General features: G+C 51.0%; 1 long non-coding RNA gene across 1 annotated transcript; it reads right to left on the reverse strand.

Moving 5' to 3' along the window:
• Nucleotides 1–421: 421 nt before the first annotated feature.
• LOC309866040 lies at nucleotides 422–5,385 on the reverse strand. Its single transcript, XR_014312385.1, has 2 exons — nucleotides 4,998–5,385; nucleotides 422–944 (listed from the first exon to the last, which is right to left on the reverse strand). It is a non-coding gene; the product is annotated as an uncharacterized lncRNA (long non-coding RNA).
• Nucleotides 5,386–17,523: the final 12,138 nt, after the last annotated feature.

The raw sequence follows: 17,523 nt of genomic DNA on the forward strand, positions 1-17,523 counted from the left end.
GATCAGCCTCTGCCTCTCTCCAGGAAGGAGACTCGAGGGGAGCTTACAGCTGACTGTGTCAGACATCCTGAAATGGATCCAAACCCATCTTGAACCTATTTCTACCTTCCTCCTGAACTACCTCTTGGCTAACATATTCCATATGTTTCTTTCCCTGATGGATAATAGGCTTTGCTTTTATTTCAAATGATATCATTGAAAAGTCTAGGGGACAGGGCTTTGTTCGAAGACAAACAAGATTTGGGGAGTTTTTCTGAGGAAACCATCAGAGATAAACAGGAAGATTTATACACAAGATGTTCATTACAGCATTATTTATAATAGTGAAGGAGTGGAAATGGCCTAAACTGCCAATAGCAAGGGGCTGGTTGAATAAATTAGGACCTCCCCACATAAGAGAAGGCTATGCAGCCATTAACAGTCATGTTTTTGGAGATTATTTTATTTTGTTTATTTTTTTAAAAGATTTTATTTATTTATTTATTTGAGAGAGAGAAAGAGAAAGAGAGCACAGAGGGAGAGGGAGAAGCAGACTCCCCACAGAGCAGGGAGCCTGACACAGGGCTCGATCCCAGGACCCTGAGATCATGACCTGAGCCTTAGACAGACGCTTAACCCACTGAGCCACCCAGGCACCCCTGAAGATTATTTATAGAAGTATCCCACCTTTGGTGAGCCCTTCAGAGGTACCAAACAGCATTGTCTGCGCCTGACGCGCCTTCCAACAGCCCCGTGAACAAAGTACACTGCTTGCATTATCTCTGTGGGACACGCAGGGAAACTGAGGCATAGGCAAGCCAAGGTCGCAGCACTAGACTGGGCACTGCACTGGCAACTCCAGAGCTTCCCTGAGGCACGATGGACTGCAGGATGCTGCCTCCTTCTCACACAGATTGATGGGGAGTGGAAGCGAGGCGGTGGCTCCTTCCCAGATCTGCGGCCAGCTGTCACAAAGAAGGGCAGCAGATCAGGCTGAATCCTGAGGTGTGGTGGGGTCTTGACAAGGCAGCTTTCACAAGCAGTGATGACAGAGGAGGAAAGAGCCCAAGTGAAATCCCAGAGGTGGCAGCAAGGGGGTGGGTAGGGGTTAGCAAACATGGAGGGGGTAGGGATGGCTAGTATGTCAGGTGTGGTGTCACCACGCACTGGGAACAAACAAATACAGCACCGGAGACTGGGCTGAGGCACTGCAGTGTGCGCCAGAGCAGGGACAGTAAGCATCGAAACTGCTAGCTTTGGTGGGCCCATCCATACAACGTGCTTAGTGCTTCTCCGGGACTCGTTAAATCCTGAGGACCAGTACCTTTCTTTGAGCTATCATTATTCCCATTTCACAGGTGAGAAAACAAAGACCTGGCAAGACTTAAGTCATTTGCCTGCAATTTCGACCAGTAAGCAACAGTGCTAGAGTTGAAGTATGTGGTGCAGAGGCCACATGCTTGACCCCTGGGCCACCTCCTCCCTCCCGTGGGGACGGGCTGCCACACACAGGGATAGGAGCCCACTTTCGTCCCCCCCCCCCCAGCCCATGCTGCTTTCTGTTCCATCAGCTACAGCTGGCCTTCCTTGTTATTCAGGGAATCCATTCTATAGGAAAATGAGGGCAGAGCCTCCTGGGTTTATGAGAACCCCTGGGAAGCCCAACGCGAGAGATGAGAGAGGGGAAAGAAAGATCCCTCCACATTTGGGGAAAATCACCAAATGTTTCTGGTTCCTCAAGCTAATGCTGTGTGAAGTCCAAGGGGAGTCTGAAACAAAGGAACACCACAGATTCACCCCAGAAGTCCTGGGTGCCCTCCTCATCCCCAGGCTGCCAGATCCTTCTTGGGTAGCCTCCAGCACTAGGGCCTCGGCTGCGTCCTCCAAGAGTGGCCACCTCCAACCAGACCCCTGGGCCCTGAGCCTGCCTGCTCCCCAAGCCTGCTGCAGAAAGGCCCAGCCCCCCCACACACACACCCCCAAAACAAGCTCCTCTCAGACTCTTTCATGGTCGGTATTCACTCTCCACAATAGCGAACATGGGGATTTTTCTGGGTTTTACTTTCTGGGTTTCTCCCTTCCTGAAGAAGTCAGTGGAGGTCTCTGTGGATTCTGGCTACTGTATATCTGGAAAGCAGGCTCACCCAAAAGCCCAGTGACCCACCCTACCCACCCTCCCTGGAGTAAGGGTCTCTATAGAACAAACAGCCCTTGGAGACCAATCTAGAGCCAGCACCCCACTCATCCACAAGCACACCCCCCAACAGACCCATGGGAGTGGGTTCTGGAGTCACGCTGTCTGGGAGACACCCCCTTTCTTAGCCACAGGCCCCCTGCCCCAAGGCCACAAATCTGCCCGCCCGGGGCTTAGCCACAGGGCCTGCCCATGATACCAACGCCAGGAGGGAGACCCTGCCCTCTGCCTCTGCAGAGCATTTGGCGGTGAGGAGTAGGAGTCAGGTAGCGGGGCACCCCTCTACCAGAGACAGCTGGCTCGAAAATGGAGAGAAGAAAGAGGAAGAACAGCCGTGAGACAAGGAGAAGAGCCCTAGGCATGACTCCGTAGTTCCTGATTCTAGTTCCTCCAGGGCGGAGCTGAAGTTCTCACCCCTGGGTTTTGTGAAATATTGCCATATCCTTTCCCCAAGGTCATCATTTTGCTTGAGGGAAATGTCCCTTGCAGTCCAAGCAGCCGCAGCAAGAGCAGCCTCCACGAGACCACCACAAGTGCCTTGCACGTTGCATCCAGGATGTCTGCAGCCTGCCTCCCCAGATCCACTCACAGTTTGCCATATGGGTGGCCAAGCCTGATGAATCCTTGGTCTCGTGCTTCTGAATCTTCAATAGCTCCCTGCTACATACAGGATAAAGTCCAAGTTCCCTAACACAGCGTTCAAGTTCACTGTCAACCTACTGAAGCCTTTTCACTCTCCATTTCTGGACCTTGGCTAGACAGAACTGCTCTGGGCCTCCCACTGCATGCCTCTGCTCATTCTGTTCCCTCTGCCTAGCCATCCCCTTCCTTGCATCTCTGCCTTGCTAACTTGTTCTCTGACTTCCCAGGCTGGGCAAAAGGGGGCTTGTCCTCTGGGCTCCCCTATGTCCTGGCCTCGCTCAGCCTGCCAAAACTCAGACCAGACTGTGTGGTAACTGGCTGCTTTCTTGTCTTTCCACCACACTGTGGACTCTAGAAAGGCCAACATCACAATGTCTCGGCTCCCCGTACTGTGTTCCGTGTAAACTGGCTTCTATCCGCTCACCCACCCCATCTTGTGGTGACTCCTTCCAGCCAAAGTTGAAGAGTTCCAGGAGAATGTTCAGGTCACCTGTCCCTATTTTAGAGAGAATGAAATTGAAGCCCAGAGAGGTTCACAGTGACCCCAGGTCACAGAGCTAGGCCTGAATTAGAAGCAGAGCTTTCTGCTTCAAACCCCACACCTTTCCCACTACACCCACCGTTGACCTACTGCTCTGGCCCTGCTCTGTGTCTACGCCGTGATAAGTTTCTTTAAGTGTGTGTATCCCATTGGGGGCCATCAACTTTTCTGAGCTCCAAGAGGATTTCCATTGTGCACCCTGGGATCAAAATTTGAAATTAGGCCCCCGTGCTTCCCTGATGTGCTTGTGTGGGTGGCTTTCTCACCTCGATGTCTTTGTGTGCACTGTTCTCCTGCCCAGGTTCCCCACGAGGACCCTGCTCCTCATCCCTGTTCCTTCATCAAGAGCCACATCGGTGTCCCCTCTATCGGGAGCTTTCCAGAAGCCTTCCTGAGTTTGCTGCTCATTGCCTTCTTGCCTGCACCCATTGAACCTATCCATTTCTCTGGGACAATCCCTGGCGGCCAAGCAGAGCTTGGTCCCTACCCATTTGCTGTTGTCTGTTTCCTCGTAGGCAGTGATCTCTATATTATCCAGCTCCTAGCCCAGAACCTGACTTGTAGTAGGTGCTTAACTGAAGTGTGTTCGGGGGAAGATGAGGGGAAAGGATGATGCTTACAAAGCATTTCACATTGAGAAAGCCCACTAGCCCCATGATGGGGGAATAAGACTTCACCCCATTTCTCTACAGCTCCTAACAAAGAGCTGGGAACACAGTAAAGAATCAGCTAGCATCTTCAGACCAAAGTCTAATTCCGCAACTTTCTTCTGCATTTGTGCTGATATTTACCAAGCAAGCATTGACTTACTGAATTTTCATAATAATGATAAGGGGCCTTATAATTTTTTTTTTTTTAATTTTCTATGGAAGAGCCACCAGAATCAGCCCTGAATCCTGGGCCTTACCTGGCGGCAGCCTATCCTCCAGCACCTACCCCTATCTGAGGTCAGAGTCCGGCTACCACAACACATGCATGTCTTTTAGAGGCTTGCTTCTCCCCTCGTGGTCCATACATAGTTAGGTGATCCTTATGGATACAGGGTATCCTTAGCCAACAGATGACCGTGCAACCAAGTTCAGTGGCCTGGAGCAGACAGTTCAGACACCCTCTGCCTTGACATTGCTTTTAGTGGCTCCATCCCCTCCCAAGCCTCCCATCAAAGAGAAGGTCCCATGGTTTCCCAGTTCCTTGCAAGCCAGGGTGAAGTGTCCGCACAGCTCAGATGTCAGCGGGCAGGCCGAGCCAGCACCATGTCTCATTTGGCCTTACTTCTTAATTAGGCACCCACAGTGCTACTCAGCTGCCCCTCTGCCCCTCCAGTTTCCAGGAGCGCGGCCGTGCTGCCAAGACAACGGATCAGCAGCACGGAGCACTGCCCCTGAAGTTTGCCAGAGGGACAAAGATGGCGTCCCCGGGAGCACTCGCCATTGCCAGGTCAGCCCAGGGCTTGAGAAGCATGGCAGACTGGCACAAAGGGTTGAAGCCCAGAGCGGTGCAGCCACCCTTGGAGGACCCCTCCCCCAGCTTAAGTCCCGCTTTCCCCCCGCCCCCCACGAAGCAACAAAGCAGCAATGTCCCAAGCATCCAACCACACCCCACCAACCCTCTCTGCCCAGCTTCCCCTTCGAGGTTACTGACCTCAGAGTTGCCCTTCCTGGATGGTGAAGGTGTCACATGACAGCTCAGAGGTGGCCACGCACCGGGAGCTTGCAGCCCTGCCTCACCACAGAGGCAACCTTCGGTCAGTTGCCTCTTCTCTCAAGAGTGGCCGCCCGCAGAGGGAGAGGGACTGGCCAGCTGAGACCTGAGCTGGAAGCCTGGCTGTGTCACCAAACTGCTGTGTTTGTTTGGGCAAGTGGCCCCATTCCTCTGGGCTTCAGGTGGCTCCCCTCCCAGGGAGGGGGTGGCTTCACTGAGCTATCCATTTCCTCTTTCCTTCCAGGCCTCTCAATAACCAGAAACTACAGTTCTGTGGCAGGAATAAAGCTTAGGGCACTAACAGTAAAGTTCCTCCCTTTCTGCTCTGCACAAACCAACAATAAAAATAGCAATAATTCTATTTAGTAACTGTTTTCTCTGTGCCAGCCAACACTCTAGGCGTGTTTCCTGACACAATCTCTTCGCATCTTCCCAGAAACGCTGACAGGTGCACATTCCTATTGCTCCCATTTTAAAGATGGAAAATAAATTCTCCCCAAAATTCCGTGTTTTGTCCATGGACACACAGCTGGAAATGGAGAGAAGTGAGATCTGAAATGGGGTGATTCATCTGCCAAACAAGGACATGTTAGAACTCCATTCTCTCCAGCTTCTGTCTGACCACCTCAGCTATTTCTTCCCCATAGAACATTTATAAAATTCGATTGCAACCTTGGGCACAAAGAAAAAAATTTTTAAATTTTAAATTAGAGATTTTATAGGTCACAATCTCTTACTATAATCCAAAATTTTCAAATAAAAAAATGGGGCTGAAAATATTCTTAACTACTGGGGAATTAATAAACACAGTTCTAGATAATCCATGGAACAAAAGAAATATTAAAATGAAAACTAGGGGAGCCTGGGTGGCTCAGTCAGTTAAGCATCCAACTCTTGGTTTCGGCTCAGGTCATGATCTCAGGGTCCTGGGATCAAGCTCTGCATTGGGCTCCAGGCTCAAGGAGGAGTCTCTGCTTAGGGTTCTCTCCCCTCTTCTCTCCCTCTGTTCCTCTCTCATGCTCTCTCTAATAAATAAACAAATCTTTTTTTAAAAGGGGGGGGGAATTAAAAACCATGTAGAAACAGATAAAAAGGAGAACATTTATTTCAAAACCTATGGGATCCCCCAAAAAAGCTCAACTCAGGGGAAATCAAGGCCTGAAATGCCTTCTTATTAAAGAAGAAAGACTAAAAATAAAGGAGCTGAATACACATCATAAGGAATTTTTTTAAAAAAATAAGTGAACAAAAAAAGTACAAAATGGGAATTGATCAATAACTGAAATCAATGACAGAGAACATAAGAGAAAAGAATACAAAATACACAGAACAGGTGCTTTGAAACCAGAGCTGGCAGGAGAGATCACTGGTGTCTCAGGGCAGAACGAGGGGGGGCTCTGCTGCATATGTGTCCCCCTCGTGCCCAGCCCCGTGGGTCAGGAGTAGGCTCCCAGGTGGGAGTGGCTTCCTTCCACCTGGCCAGCGCATGGCATCGTCTGGCGGTCTGACTGCCCACCCGAGACTCCTTGGAGTGGAGTCGGGAGCACTTCCTCCCAGAAATAAAGCTCCTCCGTCTGGGCTTATTAGGCAAACGAGTCAGTTTTGTGTTTTCAGCAATGAAAGCTGCTGCGGTTTTGTTTTCTCTCTGTTGCCAGGAGTCAAGAGGAAGTCTGTGGTTAGACATCTTCGGGTGGAGACGTACACAAACACAGCGGCTAGAAATGAGCTCCTCGCACTCAGCCCGCCCTGCCTGGTGGAAGGAGGCTAACGCAACTGAACACACGGAGCAGGGGGAGGTGGGGAGAGACACCGAGGAACGACCAGACCTGCAACACCCCTCACCCCTCCTCTAGTCCCCGGCCGGCCTCTGCTTCCCATTCTGACAGTGGGATCCTGTGGATCCATTTTCTCTTGCAAGGATGAGGCAACCCAGTTTGCCTTCTCTAGGTCCAGAGACTGAATATAAAAGATCCCCGTGAACTGAGTGCCAGTCTCAGGAGATCTCTGAATCTCCCAGCAGGTGCTGCCAGCTGCCCGCACTGTGGGTCCCAGCCTCCCCCTCTTCTGCAACACAACCCTGGACTTGTTCCTATAAGCAGTTCAGGGCTATCTTCACTCTCGCTATACCTCACTCCCCACGCACAGAAACTGGAAGTGTTTTGGGAACCAAGGAGCGTGTGAACTGAGCTTGGCCCCACCGGCTAGCACCAGGAATTGACGCATTCTGTTATTTGAAAATCCAACACTTCCAATCAAAAGATCTAGGTTCAGGTCTTGGATTTCCCCCCTAACTTGCTATGAGCTCCTGGGTGGGACAAGTCTCCAAAAATCTCCCTGCCAACATCGAAATGGCAGCCCTTCTCCTCCAGAGGCTGTAATCATAAATTCAGAGATCTATGATAATATATGGTATATGACAATCAGCCTAGAGATTGTAATCTCTAAGCACTCAGGATGTCAAGGAGAACACTTTGTGCATGATAAAACACTGATGTCCTTATTATGGGGCTGTTATCATGATGACTTCGGTCTGTCTCGAGGCTGTGACTCGTCCCTCAGCTCGGTCCTCCTTGTGGTTGACACATAAATGACAGATATGTTTCACATGCCTTCATGACCACCGATCACCATTTGTCAACCTCATGGGAGCTGAGAACGTTGATTTCATGAGCAGGCATGAAAGGATATTGTTAGTGTTACCGTATTTACCTGCTCATTAAGGAAGGCTATTTTATTTCCTAAGTCCTTCACTTTCTTAGTGACGAAAATTTATCCATTCAGCCACTTTCTTAAAAAAAAGAAAAAAGAAAAAGAAATGGACTCAGGGCTGGAGACCCCCAGGGTTGAACGGGACTTAAAAATCATCTGGTTCATCCTGCCCTCTCATTTTCATGCCCGTCCCCTCGAAATCTGTGTTGGGCATCTAACCTCAAATTGCTTCCCTTAGAGACAAGGAGTTGGCTGCCGGGGCTGTCCATTTCTCCTGTGAACACTGTCTGTTATAATACTCTTCCTCCAACAGCCTTGGCAGTTGCTAGGCTGTGTTCTTGGCAAGCCCCTAATGCTGTGCACACTTGACTGTGTAGGACGGCAACGGCAGTGGGGGATGAAGAAGCCCACGGGAGGTGTGACCAAACCGGAAGTGCCATCTGAGCAGCATGAGGAGGGGGAGGGAAGGGGCCCATCAGCCACCCTTGGTGGCTCCAGAGGCAGCTTTTTCCTTCCTGCCATTAAAGAACTCAAGAATAGCGATTACTCTATTCATTCTGATGCTCTGAGCATTTGCTGGGACAGGCCGGGCAATGTGACAGGGACAACATTGAAATCTTGGGGGCTTCATATAATGGAAGCAGATTTCTTGCTGGTATAAGGTGCAGTGGAGGTTGGGAGCCCCACTTTCCACGCTGTTTGGAACACAGGACCTCCAAAGTCACTATGGCAGAGAGGGAAGGAGGAGGTATATCAACTCTTTTTTTTTTTTTTTTGAGATTTTTAAAATTTATTTGACAGAGAGACACACAGCGAGAGAGGGAACACAAGCAGGGGGAGTAGGAGAGGGGAAAGCAGGCTTCCCACTGAGCAGGGAGCGTGATGCGGGGCTCAATCCCAGGACCCTGGGATCATGACCTGAACCAAAGGCAGATGCTTAACAACTGAGCAGCCCAGGCTCCCTGGTACATGAACTCTTAATTGCCTCACTCACAGCCTCTATTGGTCAGCACAAGCCACGGGCCCCAGCCTGGCTGCAGGAGAGGCAGGGAAGTATAGGGGAGGGGCGCATGGATGTGTGGCAGATGCTGTCTCTCCGGCCTGCCTCCCCCCAGTCCATCTCGGGGTACACCAATGAGAAAAGAGTGTTAACCCTGTGAAGAAGAGGTGCCTAGGGCAATGGAAATGAACCACACAGGTGAGGGGGACCTTTTGGGGTAGGGCCTCTGCCTGCTGCTGGTTACCCGTCATCCCTCCCATTGCCATGTTTGCCACATACACCCCCTCCAAAACCGTGGTCCTGGTCTACTCTGCTTCTCCTCGGCCAGCTCCCGTCAGAGCTCCATCTTGGCCATCCCAGGTTCTGGGGAAGATAGGAAGGGACAGACAAAGCTGGAGAGACCCGAGAAACGGGGGAGCAACCTGGCTGGCTGCATCCATCCCTGAGTCCCCCACTTTGTAGAGAGGCATTTGGGTTAGCGGTGAAGTGGAAAGAGAACTGAAAAAGAAAGAGGGGGAAGAGCAGGAGGGACAAGAAGTGTGTCATGAAGACGCAGGAAGTCGAAAGCGATGGCATGTCCAATGGGCTGGAAGCTGGGAGGCTTCAGGGCGCCTTGGGTGAGTGAAAGTTTCTAAAGAAGATTTGAAGCACAAGATAAGGAGATAGAGAAGAAGCGGGGACCTCATCCTTTATCATCTCTTTGAGAGATGTGCAGGAAACCTGAAAACCCTCTTTCTTTTGCTTGTCGCATTGTGCGGCTTTGAATGTGACTTTGTGTAGAAACTGGGTCACAAGGAATCCCCACATTTATGCGGGTTACGTGAATAAAAAACCAAAGTGGCCAGAGTGGTGTATTCCAAAGGCAGATGAGGCAAATGCATAAAAGTCAAGACGGAGCTACAATTGTTCAGAAATATACGAATATGCTTCAGTGATGCCAGGGGACGGGGAGAGTGTAGAACCACAGCTAGGAGCCACTCCCACCCCTGTCGCACCCCTGCCGCTGTGTCAGAGAGCCTGGTGGGTTGCGAGCACCCTTTTCCCTGACAAAGTGTCCCTGAGCCCCAACTCCTGGAGGCAAACTCCAGGACTTGGGAGTGTCCCCTCTCTCCAAGTTGTACCTCCACTTGTGGAGGCTACAGTGACATTAGCTTTGCTGGTTGCCACCTCCCCCTGTTGACTCATAGGAGACTTCCTGTCAACTAAAAACCCAGCATCTTTCACTTGTGCTGTTGACCCAGGTATCGCACATCCTGTGTGTGTCTGGTGGGTATCCAAACCCCAGTGCAAGCAAAGGTCTCTACTGTCCTTCATCTTGGTGTGCATTCATTTGGACCCAAGGTTCGTCTCCACCCTGCTGAAGTCCTTTTCAAATCCTAGCCCTCACCTTCTGGCAGGAAACGTCCATCCTTCCCACTTTCCCACATGCCCCTCCACAACAAGGCAGTTCAAGGCCATGAGTCAATCAGTGCCTCAGGCTTTGGAGTCAGACCTATGTGGGTCCCGAATCTTATAACATCAATGGCTCTGGGAACCTGGGCAGGCCCCCTCACTCTCTCCCGGTCTGTGAAAGAGGTAATGAATACAGCCTGTCTTCCAGGGATACCGTGAGTCATAATTCTATTCTAGTTATTGGTGACTGTTGAACAGGTTGTGGCCAAAGACAGGGTCTATTGACCTACCCCATCTAGGCTGCTCAGCTAGGCTCACGTAGCCAGAGTCAACCATTGTACTTACAACACGGCTATGTTGTGGGGAAGAATGCCAAGGCTGCATGAATTTTCAAAAGAAAACTGAAGATTTTCTGAGACATTTCCTATCTACCTCTAGCATAGGATCCTCAAACCTGCAAGTCCAAATTCACTCTCTACCCTTCGAAAGCTGCCCTGCTAGACAAGAGGCACAAGGGGCTATTTGGATTCACAGGAACCACATGCTGCTTCCTAGCCCCAAGGAAGAGGTCCAGCTGCCTCGGCCTTCAAGGGCTGCCTCTTCCCTTGGGACGCATGGCCACCCCACACCACCCTCTCCCCAGCTCCAGGAGCTCTCCCCGTGCGCAGCAAGAACCACCCCAGCAGCCAGCCTGCTCTCTGCCACAATCGAGGGTCTAAATTGTGGCTGCTCTGACCTTGACCTTCCACCCCACTCCTGAGCTGGCAAGGCAAGAAGAAAAGCACAGGACTTGGAGAAAGATACACCTAAATTCAAATTCCACTCTCTTTCGCCAACTACCAGTCTCAGGCAATCTCCCACGCCTCTCTGATCAGATCAGCAGAACTGCAAATTGGGACCATTAACGGGACCATCTTCACTGGTGATTGGCATAGTGATGGGGGCAGGGGGAGGGACTGGCTCCTCCTGTGTCCTCAACCACCCTCCCCCACCATGCCCCTCTCTGCCTCAGTTCCTCCAAGATGTCACATTCTCTTTACTTCTAATTTTTCGCCTGCAGGGCACAGTGTAATGAGAATGAAAATAGCTGGCCACCAGGAGACCTGACTTGGAGTCCACCCAAAGCACGTGACCATCAGGTCGCTTACGTGAATGGTGCCTCGGTTTCCATATCTTTATAATGAGAGGACTGAGTTAGAGATGGATGACGTCAACCTCCAGATCGCACGCCATCACGTTGCCACTTGTTAACGCGAGCTCAGTAGCTCCAATGAGGCATTATAACAGTGCGGGCAAAGCACTCAGGAGCATGGGCTGTGGCAAAGGCTGCCCGACCTCATCCCCCTTCTCTCCCTTCAGCCACTTTGGGATCCAACACCCGTGCCTCAGTTTCCCCTCTGCGATTAGGGTGGTTATGAAGATTAAATCAGATCCTTCACACAGGGGCTTCACCCAGGACCCAGCACACAAGAAGACCGGCATGAGTGGTTCCCCCAGTAGACATGAGGGGGCATAAACCTGCTAATGTACCCAGGGCAGGACTGTGCAGTTCTAAGACAGAATGCTGTCTGTACGGGACCATGGAGGGCCCTCTAGGAGCATCTCTGGTACTGACTCAGGATCTGGTAGGCTGGCAGCCTGGTGCCTGGGAGGAAAGGATGTCCAGGGAGAGGTAGGGGTCTCTAAGGAGCTAAAGCTTCCTCCTACACATGGAAGACCACCGAGACCCCAGAAGGATGGGGATCCAGAGAGAACACACCCACACATACTCTGCAGGAACCATTGCCTCTGCTCCGTCAGCTCCAAGGCTCCAGCCCAAAGCCCAGGGCTCCTGCAAACAAAACTGAATCAACAATTCCATCCACACACCTGCCTGGGTCCTGGCCTCTGCTGGGTGCTGCGATGGACACGTGGAAGAATTTTCTTCAATGCCATGTTCACTGAGCACTTGCTATGTGCCAGGCACTATGCAAAGCACTGGGACTTTAGAGACAAATAAACCAGGGTCACCAGATTTGTGTATGAGACTGGCTCATGGCCCATTGTAGACTGAAAGACGAGTCCAAGAAACCCTTAGTAGTACAGGGGTCAAAAACTGAGTCTTAGAGCCCTAAAGTGTCATCATCATGGGGGCAGGGGAGGAAACAGCCTTTCCAGGCAGGAACAGCTTCTGTTCTGCATAGAGGTAAGAGATACCCTGGCCTACCTGGAGTGGGGTGGTGTGGAGGGCAGTGATGAGAAACAAGGCTAGGGACATAAGCTAAAAGTTTTGACCTTATCCCATGTCAACTGACAGACACTGAAAGGTGCTAATAAGGAGCACATGGAAAGAGAGTTTTGAATCAGATAGCTGGGAAGACTTCCAGGAGGAGGTGGCTTTTGAGCAGGTCCTTAAGCAATGGCCAGAACTTTGGAAAGTAGAGATGGCAATGAGTAAGGCAGTGAGTAAAGCAGGGCATGGAACAGTAGGCATGGGGCCATCTGGAGAACAGCTAGGCCAGCAAGAGATAGTGGGGAGATGTCACAAGAGATGAAGTGAGGCTGCATGGAGGAGCCCAGAAGGTCAGGGAAGGGAGAGAGCACTTGGGGTTGGTAAGTGTCAGAGGAAGCCTTATAAAGAAAATAGATCAGTCAGTGACTCAATCATCCCATGAGTTAGCCTTGAGTTGAACCAACAAGTTTAACAGGTTTGTGTGACCATGGGTGCCACATCCAGGTGGGCGGCCTCTGCCCACCCCCACCCCATGTCCCCTGCTTCCGCCTTTTCACCACGCCTTCACCAAACCTACCCATCTAGATCCCACTTCTTTGGAACCCCACAAGGAGCTTCGGAGTTCATCTTCTGAGCTAATCAAAATCCTTGATTGCATCTAACCTAAGCCCTTAATGTTCTATTTGAGAACACTGAAGCCCAGAGAGAAGGAGTGACTTATCCAAGGTCACACAGTGACACTTTCTAGCGTCAGAGCCAGAACTAGTGCCAGGAATCCCAAGGGCCTTTCCTCTTACACATCAGCCATCGGGGGCTCAAGGGCTTCTCTAATCCAAAGATGTGTCTTTGATCCCAGAAACTTCTTTCTCAGAAGTGAATTTCCTCATTAGGCCCCAAAGGAATGACTCTAGGACAGCAATACCTCAAGCAACAGGACCAGTTCTGGAGAAATACCAGGACTGTGCAGTCCCACAGACAGACCAGGTGAGTAACCAGCCTCCTTCCCCAGATTCAAAGCTGGCCTGAGCACTAAGTACAGAGCGAGGAGGTACGAAGAGCTAAGAATTTCACCTGCTCTGTTTCAGTTTCCATAGAAACCTCATGGAAAAGCAGTATGAACCCCATCCCGCAGAAACGCAGCCTCAAAGGGCCAAGAGGTGGCCCAAAGCACCATGGTGACAGCATCAGGATCTGCCCTCCAGCCACTCCCCCCTTGCAAAAGGACACCATCCTAGCTGGCTCCCCCATCACAGACTCTCCCTTCAGGGCCTGGCCGGTCTCCCAGGGAACATCCGTCCTTCGCCGGGTCAGTAACAGCCCATCAGAAAGCCCCTGTTTAATAAACCATGTGTGCTAAATTATTGAAGGCATAGGAAAGTGCCATGAAGATTCAGGTCAACGGGAGTAGGGAGGAGGTGGACGGTAAAGGAATATTAATTGAATGTCCATGAACTAGACAACCTCTTGGGTTTTTTTTATAGCAACTTTACACTAAGCCATGTCCTTTCGTTTTACTGATGAAGAAAACTGAGGCTCGGGGGGGTTATAGACTGCCAGGGACAAACAGCCAGAGTGGGGTCCCACTGGGGCCAGGCTGACTCGTTGGCCCTGTGTTGTCCCCATGACGGGCTGGTCCAGGAGGAACTGAGGGGATGGAGGGAAGGGGAGGGCCGGGGAGAAGCCAGAGGTGGGGGTGGGGGGACTGGTGGGGGTGATTCTTAGCAGTGCCTCAGTTTCCCTCATGAGCTTCACTTTCTCCTGAAAATTGTTACCAACCCTACTGTGGCATGAAGCGGATCCTCAGGGGCAGGGAAGCAGGCAGCAGAGGAGAAAGTGAGCGACTGACCTCTCTTCTCCCTGTATCCATTTCAGGCCTTAGGGCTTTAACGTATAAATGAGGAGGGATACAATTCAGTCCATAACACTAACCAGGGAAGGAATTTAAAAACAACATCTTGGGGCGCCTGGGTGGCTCAGTGGGTTAAGCTGCTGCCTTCAGCTCAGGTCATGGTCTTGGGGTCCTGGGATCGAGTCCCGTATCGGGCTCGCTGCTCAGCAGGGAGCCTGCTTCCTCCTCTCTCTCTGCCTGCCTCTCTGCCTACTTGTGATCTCTGTCTGTCAAATAAATAAATAAAATCTTTAAAAATAAATAAAAAATAACGACATCTTAGGAGGCCTCCCACCTTTCGCATTCCTCTCCAGCAAACCTCGCAAAGGCCGCACCTTCTCGCTCCACCTGAACACCCTTAAAGAGTAGTTTTGCTCTCTGAAACCTTCCTGCAGAAGCCAGCACTGGGAGTCATTGGAGAGGCACAAGCCACCTCCTGTCTGCAGGGGAGAACACTGTCTGGGAGGCCCCACGTTCTCAGGTCCTCCCCGCTGCTGGGGGAGCCTCCCCTACTCCTGCTTCACCTACCCACAGGGAAAAGTAAGTTCGCAGAGTCAAAAGTACATCAAGGCAAACCAATGAAGACCGTCGGCTTCATGACAAGCAGCTAAGACCCTTCTGACAAATGAGTTAACCTCTGAATTTCCCTTTCTCCGAATGGGCATTATCGTGATAACATGACGTGCTCCCTGGGATTTCCAGAATCCCCGGGAGAGATTGCATCCCCTACCCCTTCCTGCACCGGCGGCCTTTGCCTGTGACTTTGCAATTCTTCTCACAAAGAAATAGACTGTCTCATAAAGACTTGGAGTCTATCCCCCTCTTTGATTCAGAGTTAGGCCGTGTCACCTTCTGGCTGATGGGATGTCAGCAAATGTAAGGCATGCAGAGGCTTGGGGGAGATCTTGAGGGACTAGTGTCATTGCTTTCACATACCCGCCCCCGCCCCGCCGCGTTGCCATGAGAATATGCCTGAGCTAACCTGGTAGAGTATGAGAAACCCATGGAGTAGAGTCAAGTTGCCCCAGTCTTCCCAGAGGAAGCCAGCCAAGATCAACCAACAGCCATCTTATCCCTACACCTTTACAGAGCTCAGTAGAGGCCAGAGGGTGCTCCAGGCTGACTCCGTAAATTAAGGAGCTAAATTGTTTTCAGCTTATTGTTTTAAGCCCCTGAGTTGGGGCTGGCTTGCTACTCACCCCCAGCAATCGCTAGCGGACACCATCACGGGGTAGCATGTGACCGGTGCCCAGGGCGTGTTTACTCCCCGCATCGTCCCACTTGCCCCCATCCCTTCTGATGCACACCCAGTTCTCCCGCAGCTAGCCAGAAGCCGTCCAGCGTGAATCTCATTGTTCCTCCCACCTCAGATTGATTACAGACGCTGACTGCTCAATTTTGATTAAATACTAAATCATAAGCTGCTTACAAAATGCCTGCAAAAAGCTGACATTTATGAAGTCCAATAAACTACTTGTAAGAACAGGAGTGCTAGATTGGGAGAAAAAAAAAAAATAAAATCTTCATCCAAACAAACATCGGTTGACAGCAGACAGATGGTCAGAATCCCTTACTTGTAAACTAGAAAAATTAAGATTTGGCAAGGGTTGTCTGAAAATAACTAGCAAACATCAAAGTTTCCCCTTTCTATGCTGGTGTTTTTCTGGGCCCGACTTCAATATTTGCACAGGCTACTGCACGGAAAAGGTGTTGCAGGCCTCCGCGTCGCTGGCAAGGGAAGGCTAAGACATACCAGCAACGATTTATGGGAAGCAAGGTTGCCAACATCCCAAAGAGTGAACGCTTAACAGCCAGCAACTGCACATTCCCATAAACCCCCAGAACTCAACATCGGGCCTTCCCTTAATCTGCTGAGGTGGGAGGGAAAGGAAAGGCAGAATTTTCTAACTCGATTTTCCACTCGGATCAGCTTTCACAGGGGTGACTGTGAGTTAATCCTATGGGGCCTTTGGTGATCTTAATAGAAATGGAATCTAGCCTTAAAACCACAGGCAGGGCTCTCCTCACCTTTGTGAAATCAAGGAATGCGGGTGCTAAAAGTGGGCTTTGGCTCAGGCCCAAACAAGCCCCATAGGTCCAGAAGAAGTGCGGGCTTTGGCTGCCCTGGTTCTCATTGTTTTCCTGGCCTCTCCACGACCTCCAAAGGGCTCAGAGGGCGAGCGTGTGTGCCAATGAGGGGGACTCATGTGCTCCTTGTGCACGGGGATCAGCATAGTTCCAAAGATGGCCCGTGTGCCACCCTTTGATGGCTCTGCCCCTGCTGCGTCAGGTACACGGCTGGCACACAAGCAGGTGACCTCACGCGTGGCAGAATCCGGGGCCCCTGCAAGGAGAGCAGCATCTCGTGGTGGAAAGATTGTTAGACACCGGAAAACTGGGAAACCAGGAAACCCAGCCCCCAACCATCGCTGCCTCCTTCTGGCTTCATGTGCCAGACCTTCAGACATGCTGAGCCTTGGGCTCCCCACCCTCCAACAAGGGGAAACCACGCGTACTTTGCAGGGTTACTGAAGGATGATATGGACAAGACGCAAAAGAGAGAAACTCAGAAGCTCATCATGGCGATGTATGGTGAGTGCCATGACGAAACTATGCCCGGGAGCATCACAGGAGCATACAGAACACCTGGTCTACTAGGAAATGATTCCTGTGCTGTCTTTAAGGTTGTGTAAGAGTTAACCAGCAGAAAAGGATAGGAAAGAACATTCCAGAAAAAGACCAGGTGAGCAAATTATTGCCTATCAGCTTCTGTTTGAACTCTCCAGTGGTGGGGGTTTGATGGGTATTCTGTTTGAACCCTTCAGGAACTCATAGCCTACCGAAGAACCCATTCCACCTAAGAAAGCTCAGGCCCTTGGAAAATCCTTTCTCACAGAGGGTCTCTCTATGGCTTCCACTTACTGGCCTTATTCCCAACAGGGTGTATACTGAAGGCGGCTCCTGGGTCTTTACCTCTCTGGGTAATAGAGTCCCGCCCTATTAGGTGGTGCTTGTGCATCAGGGAGTGAAGTCACCTGGAGAATAGTGACCCTGGAATGGAGCCGAATGTCAGGGTAGTGGGCCCAGCTCAGGGTGGAGGATCTAGGGCTCAGCTCAGCTTCCACGGGCCCAAAAGAACCACAGTCTGAAGCCCCAAATAGCAAACAAAGGGCATGGCTTCTTGAGGTCATTGGCAAAGAGGAAGGGAGGCCATAAGGGAAGGCAGCTCACCCTGAACTTTCAGGCCCAGCTCCCAGCTGGGCCC

The sequence above is a fragment of the Mustela nivalis genome (genome assembly GCF_964662115.1).
Source record: "Mustela nivalis genome assembly, chromosome: 6".
Taxonomy (NCBI): domain Eukaryota; kingdom Metazoa; phylum Chordata; class Mammalia; order Carnivora; family Mustelidae; genus Mustela; species Mustela nivalis.